Source organism: Rhinopithecus bieti, unplaced genomic scaffold (assembly GCF_001698545.2).
Source record: "Rhinopithecus bieti isolate Rb0 unplaced genomic scaffold, ASM169854v2 scaffold_14454, whole genome shotgun sequence".
NCBI classification, from domain to species: domain Eukaryota; kingdom Metazoa; phylum Chordata; class Mammalia; order Primates; family Cercopithecidae; genus Rhinopithecus; species Rhinopithecus bieti.
The window spans coordinates 45,231-53,305 of NW_016808228.1; positions in this window are offsets into that span (position 1 = coordinate 45,231).

Genomic DNA, 8,075 nt, shown 5'->3' on the forward strand with positions numbered 1-8,075 from the left:
CCCCCCCCCCCCCCCGCCTCTACTAAAAATGGAAAAATTAGCCAGTTGTGGTGCAGGGCGCCTATAATCCCAGCTACTTGGGACGCTGAGGCAGGAGAATCGCTTGAACTTGGGGCGGGGGCGGGTGGCATGGACGTTATAGTGATTGGAGATCATGCCACTGCGCTCCAACCTGGGCGACAGAGCTAAACTTCGTCTAAAAAAAAAAAAGAATGAGGAAGTCTATGATGTACCAGTCTGGAACTATCCTTAAAATATAGTGTTAGCTAGGTTTCTTTCTTTTTTTTTTTCTAAGTCAAGTACAGAAGAGTGTATAAAGGATGCTACAATTATGTAAAAACATGGATTCGGGGCAGAAAAATATATATTGATGATATATGCATGTACCTGTTTGGGCCACAGAAAAAATGAAGAAAAAAAGTGGGTAATATATGCAATACAGGACCACAGCTAACACTGCTTTAGGAATGAATACTGGGTCGAGGAAGGCAGGGAAGAAGAGAACTTTTCACTTTACGCCTTTTCAATTTTATGAATTCACTAACTGTCCAAATAAACAAAATACAATGTTTTTTGTGTTTGTTTTTTGTTTTTTGTTTTTTACGACAGGATTTCCCTCTATACCCTAGGCTGGAGTGCAGTGGTATAATCTCAGCTCACTGCAGCCTTGACTTCCTAAGCCCAAGCGATCCTCCCACCTCAGCCTCCTGAGTAGCTGGGACCACAGCCACGCACCACCACACCCAGCTAATTTTTGTATTTTTTATAGAGAAGGGGGGGGGGTCTCCCTACGTTGCCCAGGCTGATCTCGAACTCCTGGGCTCAAGCGATCCACCCACCTCGGCCTCCCAAAGTGCAGGGATTAAAGGCGTGAGCCACCATGCCTGGCCCAAAAGGTAACTTAAAAAAGGTATTCCCCAGCCAGGAAATAACTTCTCCCCACTCTTCTAAGATCTTTCCACTCTCATTTCCGGCTATCACTGTTGCCTGCAGCACAGACATTTGTAAGTGTGCCCAGGACAAGGATGGGAGGGTGTCACAGCTGAATGAAAGTAAGGAAGCCAGGCGCGGTGGCTCACACCTGTAATCGATTCCAGCCACTCAGGAGGCTGAAGGCAGGAGGATTGCTCAAGCCCAGGAGTTCAAGTTCAGCCTGGGCAACACAGCGAAACCCTGCATCTATCCAAAAAAAAGATTAGCCAAGCTTGGTGGCATGGGTCTGTAGTCCCAGCTACTCAGGAGGCTGAGGCGAGAGGATCCTTTGAGCTCAGGAGGTCAAGGCTACAGTGAGCTACAATCGCACCACCACATTCCATCCTGGGTAACACAGTGAGGCTCCCATCTCTTTTTTAAAATTAAAATTAATAATTAAAAAATAAAGGAGGAGGAGTCCAGCCCTAGATGCAGAGAGGCCCCAGATGCTCTGAGCTGATCCATTTTCTGCTGTAGTTCCCATGTGTCAATGGCACAAAGCTTCCTAGCACAGCCCCAGCCCCAGCCCCCACCCTGTCCCTGCTGGGCACCTCTCTAGTGAGGAGGGGAGGAAGCACCTGCCCACATGCTGCCACTCCAGGACCCCAGGGCTCCCCACCCTCCACTGTGGCAGAGCCACAGTCTCTAAGTAAGTTAGGGAGAAGAAGGGTAGGGAAACGGGGCAGGCACAGTGAAGGACTAGGAAGTAATTGTCATCTCAAGATTTAAACCCAGGCCAGGCGCAGTGGCTCACGCCTGTAATCCCAACACTTCGGGAGTCCCAGGCAGGCAGATGACAAGGTCAGGAGTTTGAGACCAGCCTGGCCAACATGGCAAAAACCCATCTCTACAAAAAGTACAAAAATTAACCAGGCACGGTGGTGTGTACCTGTAATTCCAGCTACTCAGGAGGCTGAGGCAAAAAAAGGCCGGGTGCGGTGGCTCAAGCCTGTAATCCCAGCACTTTGGGAGGCCGAGGCGGGTGGATCATGAGGTCAGGAGATCAAGACCATCCTGGCTAACATGGTGAAACCCCGTCTCTACTAAAATACAAAAAACTAGCCGGGCGTGGAGGCGGGCGCCTGTAGTCCCAGCTACTTGGAGGCTGAGGCGGGAGAATGGCGTGAACCCAGGAGGCAGAGCTTGCAGTGAGCCGAGATCGCGCCACTGCACTCCAGCCTGGGCAACACAGCAAGACTCCGTCTCAAAAAAAAAAAAAAAAAAGAAAGGAGGAAGAACTTGGGGGAGAATGGGAGGCAGAAGAGAATCATCTCCCAGGAAGCATAGAGACTCGGGCAGGGACCCCCACCCTGTAACCATGCACACACCCCACACCCCTCTCCTTGGAAGGAGGGGCCAGGAGGGCCTGAGAGACTCTAGGAGTTGATTTTCCGGAAGTCACAGGAGTGAGTCGCTATGAAACAACCCAGCCCATCCGGGTCAGAGTTCTCACCCAAAGTCCAAAGTCTGCAATTTACCAGCTAATGAAACGAAACAAACTCTGTATCATCAGCTGTATATAACGCCTCTGGGCATCAGTTTCAGTTTCCCAGCTGTTAAATTGTACTAAGAATAGCCTGGGTGTGGTGGCTCATGCCCGTAATCCCAGGACTTTGGGAGGTCAAGGCAGGTGGATGAGCTGAGGTCAGGAGTTAGAGACCAGCCTGGCCAACATGGTGAAACCCCATTACTATTAAAAATAGAAAAATTAGCTGGGCATGATGGCAGGCGTCTGTAATCCCAGCTACTCAGGAGGCTGAGACAGGAGAATCACTTGAACCTAGGAGGTAGTGAGCCAAGATCACACCATTGCACTCCAGCCTGGGTGACAGATTGAGACTCTGTCTCAAAAAAAAAAAAAATTGTAACGAAAATACAGCCTACCCCATTGGAGCTGGGTGCAGTGGCTCATGCCTGTAATCCCAACACTTTGGGAGGCCGAGGTGGGCGGATCTCCTGAGGTCAGGAGTTTGAGACCAGTCTGGCCAACCTGGTGAAATTCCGTCTCTACTTAAAATACAAAAAATTAGCCGGGCATGGTGGTACACACCTGTAATCCCAGCTACTCAGGAAGCTGAGGCGGGAGAATTACTTGAACCTGGGAGGTAGAGGTTGCAGTGAGCCAAGATCGTGCCATTGCACTCCAGCCTGGGGGACAAAAGCGAGACTTTGTCTCAAAAAAAAAAAAAGAAAGAAAGAAAATACATCCTACCCCATTTGAATGCTACAAGTGAGAATTAAATAAGATGATATTTAGCAAAGCATTCAGCAAGCAGCTGGCAAACAAGATCTTCTTCTCCGTACATGCTACTGTGAAAGCAACATTGAATCTGGGCTTCTCTTCCACTCCACCCTGTTGTCCCCAATGTTGTAGACGTTTAAGGGATCCAGCTGGCCACTGGGCCAACCTCACAGCCAGCCTGCACTGTCCCCAAGCCAGGTGGCAGAATCCCAAACTGGTCCTCCTCACTTCTGCACCAATCTTGTGCTAAATACTCAGTGTCCCTGGAACCCCAGCCAAGGTCATCTGTGGAACCTGTGCTTCCAGCATGGCTCTCACTTGGCCACTTGATACCTGCAGGGCAGCCAGGAGTGACCAGGAGCTCTTTGGGTGTCAAACATCTATAGCACCTAGTATAACCTCACCAGCTGTTCCCAAGAAGCCATTCAAGATGCATTGCTAACATTTAAACTGAAAACCAAGTCAGGGTTCGCTGGAACCTGTGAGACCAGGATCTAAGCAGCCAGTTAGCCCAGCATGCCAGGGACCATGTCAGATGGATGTCAGGTCATACCAGGGAAGATGAGTGGCAACGTGGAGTTCAATGTACTACTGGTGAATTAAATTGCATATTTCACTCCTTTCAGAAGCACTCACATTCATGGGCAGAAAGGAATGCCAAGAAAAGTACTGATCAGTTCTGATGGCCAGGCACGGTAGCTCACGCCTGTAATCCCAGCACTTTGGGAGGCAGAGGCGGGAGGCTCACTTGAGCCCAGGAGTTCAAGACCAGCCTGGGCAACATAGCAAGACCCCGTCTCTACAAATTAATAAAATATTTAAAAATTAGCTGGGAGTGGTGGTGCCACCTGTGGTCCCAGCTATTCAGAAGGCTGAAGTAGGATTACTGCTTGAGCCCAGGACTTCAAGGCTGCAATGAGATATGATCACACCATTACACTCCAACCGCAGGTGACAAAATGAGACAAAAAAAGCAAAAACAAAAACAAAAGACATGCAAAAAAAACCTGAGCACAAGGGTATGCCACCCCTGCTCCACTCTACCCCCCGCCAGAAAAGAGGCTCAACTAAGCAAAAGGTTATTTGGCAAATTCCATGGGAAATACTGTACACTCATTAAATATTTAACAAAATTGTGAAAACAAAGTAAGACTTTATAGAGACAAGCTATAAAAAATGTGTGAAATGCTCATAGCTAGCAAAAGAGAAAAGGGTAAAAAGGATGGATAAGCTGCAAAGAGAAATCATCCCATCCTGTGTAGGATGACGTAACTTGAATCCAGCAGGAAGACTGGCCCAACATTAAGTAGGGGACATAGGAAGGGGTGGGCAGAGGGAGGAAAGTCCTTTATGTGGCCTCAGGCTCCCAATTCTGCCAGGTTACAATCTCACTTAATGGGGGATTAGGCAAAGGTTCATCATTAAAGGAAGAGTTCGGCTGGGTATGGTGGCTCAGGCCTGTAATCCCAGCACTTTGGGAGGCCGAGGCAGGTGGATCACTTGAGGCCAGGAGTTTGAGACCAGCCTGGCCAACATGGTGAAACTCCATCTCTACTAAAAATACAAAAAATTAACCAGGCATGGTGGTGCGCACCTGTAATCCCAGCTACTCAGGAGGCTGAGGCAGGAGAATCGCTTGAACCTGGGAGGTGGAGGTTGCAGTGAGCCAAGATCGCACCACTGCACTCCAGTCTGGGGCAACAGAGTGAGACTCTGTCAAATAAATAAATATATATATATATAAATAAATAGGAGATACTCTTCTTCAGCCCCTCCTCCTTCCTGCTGGCTGGAATGTAGATGTGATTGCTGATGTTCCAGCAGCCATTCTATGCCATGCGGTGGAAGTCACATGCTGAAGATGGTGCAGTAACAAGATACTGTGTAAGAAGCAACAAGGTTCTGTGTAAAGAAGCCTGGACCCCGACATTGAGGGCACCATGCCAACCCTGCACGACCCATTTCTGGGTCTTTTTTTCTTTTTCTTTTTTTTTGAGACAGAGTCTCCCTCTGTTACCCAAGCTGGAGCGCAGTGGTGAGATCTTGGCCCACTGCAATCTCTGCCTCCCAGGTTCAAGCAATTCTCGTGCCTCAGCCTCCCAAGTAGCTAGGAGTACAGGCACGCGCCACCTCATCGAGCTAATTTTTGTATTTTTAGTAGAGACAAGGTTTTACCACGTTGCCCAGGCTGGTTTTGAACTCCTGGCCTCAAGTGATCCTCCCGCTTCAGCCTCCCAAGTAGCTAGAACTGTACGTATGCACCACCACACCCAACTATTTATTTTTATTTTTTGTAGAGACAGGGTCTCACTACATTGGCCGTGCTGGTCTCATACTCCTGGCCTCAAGTGATCCTCTCTCCTCGTCCTCCCAAAATTCTGGGATGACAGTCACTGCACCTGGCCCAAGAAATACATTTCTATTATTTTTATTTTCTTTCTTTCTTTTTTCTTTTTTTTTGAGCAGTCTCACTCTGTCGCCCAGGCTGGGAGTGCAGTGGCCGGATCTCAAGCTCACTGCACGCTTCCGCCTCCGGGTTTCACGCGCCATTCTCCTGCTCAGCCTCCCAAGTTAGCTGAGGACTACAGGCACTGCCATCCTACGCCTCCGGACTAATTTTTTGGTATTTTTAGTAGAGACGGGGCTTCACCATGTTAGCGCAGGATGGTCTCGATTCTGGGACCTCGTGATCCGCCGCCTCGGCCTCCCAACAGTGCTGGGATACAGGAGTGAGCACCGCGCCTGGCCTATTATTATTATTTTTGAGAGGAGTTTCTCCTCCTGTTGGCCAGGCTGGAGTACAATGGCGTGATCTCTGGTCACTGGCCAACCTTCTGCCTCCGAGTCAAGCGATTCTCCTGCCTCAGCCTCCTGAGTAGGCTGAGATTAAAGCAGGCCACCACGTCCAGCTAATCTTTTTTGTATTTTAGTAGAGACGGGTTTTCCATGTTGGTCTTGAACTCCCAACCTCAGGTGATCCACCCGTCTCGGCCTCCGGGATTACAGGTGATCCACTCCGCCTCAGCCTCCCAAAGTGCTGGGATTACAGGGGTGAGCCACCGCACTCAGCCTCTATTATATTTTGTTAAAGCCATTATTTGGTTTTTGGTCTCATACAGCTGAACTGAATATTAACCAATAAATAGAGGAAATACGAATCTTTTTTGTTAGAAGATGTGGATCAAGGTCTGTAATAGAAGTGGGGTTCCCTGCCAGGCATGGTGGCTCATGCCTGTAATCCCAACACTTCGGGAGGCTGAGGCTGGAGGATCACCTGAGGTCAGGAGACTGAGACCAGCCTGGCCAACATGGTGAAACCCCACCCTGCTACAAATACAAAAATTAGCCAGGCGTGGTGGCAGGTGCCTCTAGTCCCAACCACTCAGGAGGTTGGGACAGGAGAATCCTTGAGCCCAGGAGGCAGAGGTTGCAGCGAGCTGAGATGGCGCCATTACACTCTAGCCTGGGTGACAGAGCGAGACCCTGTCTAACAAAAAAAAAAAAAAAAATTTTTTTTTTTAAATTGGGGCTTCCTGCCAAGATGGGAGACAGAGATAAAAGAGGGGTAGGGGAATTCTCTGAATTGGCAGAACTGGCAGTAGAAGCAAGGCTGATTCCTGGATAAAAAGAAATGGTTAGAGAAGAAATGGGAAAAATCAAGGACATCCCTGCAGTGACAGCTGTTGAGGGTGGGGTCCTAGAGGATGCTGGGAAGTTTACTATGCTAGACTATGTAGGGAAAGGCCTCCTGGCTTGACAGGTTAGGTGCCTGTGTTGACAAAGGTTGCTGAGAGCTCAAGGCGAAAAGAGGGATAGTTCCAGGAAATGATAACCCTGGTGATAAACTGTCCCTGCCCTCCCTATCTTCATTGTACAGGCCTAGAAACTTGTGACGACAGAGGTTAGGTGACACCTGCGTGGCACAGCTCGTCTGGAGGGTGATAGGGAAAGCCTTTATCACTAGCAGGGTCAAAATTCCCTAAAGCCTCAGGACTTGGGCAGGCCTCAGCACACTCGTTCATAGTTTGTTTCCATCATTTTATTTTTTTGCTGAGAAGGGAGTCTCGCTATGTTGCCCAGGCTGGTCTCCAACTCCTGGACTGAGGTGATCCTCCCGCCTCGGCCTCCCAGAGTGCTGGGATTACAGGCACTGCACTAGGGGCCGCACCCGGCCCCATCATTTTAATGATTCATAATTACCACGCTTAGAAACCTGCCTCAGATCCATTCCCCCCGCAGCAACACCCACCGTCCATTCTCCTGTCCCCTGCACCCATGCACAGCCCTTAACACCTGATCTTCAGGGATCTCAACTAGGGCACACGGTCTAGCCGGTGGGGAGCCTTCAATTAGTGCGGCTAGGACGCTGAAGGCCGGATGCAGGGAGCCTCGGTGTCCAGGCAGGAGATCTAGGGTTGCCTGAGATTGGGGCGGGGAGAGCCGGAGACAGTGGGCACAGATGGCGAGGGGTTCATCTCCCCAACACCCCCAACCCAGCTCAGTCTCCAAGACCCAAGCGGCTGCTTTTTGCGCCACCTGGCGGCCGTCTCCAGCGAGCAGAGTGCGAGTGTCCGTGCCTGCGGGACCCGGTTCCCGTGGGGCTGGCGGGCGTGGGGCGCGCCCAGCTTGGAAAGCCGTGAACCGCGCGGCCAGGGACGGGCAAGACTCCGGATTCAACCCCTGCGAGGCCCCGAGACCCAGCGCTCGAGGTACCAAGTGGCGGCGCACGCGTGCCCGGGGCGCTGCGGGGCGCGAGGCGGCCAGAGCGAGCGTGCGCGCACGCGCCCATCCCACGCCGCTCCCCGCACCGCCGCGCGCGCGCACGCACGCCCCGACGCTGGCCTGCGCCGGCCGCTCTCCC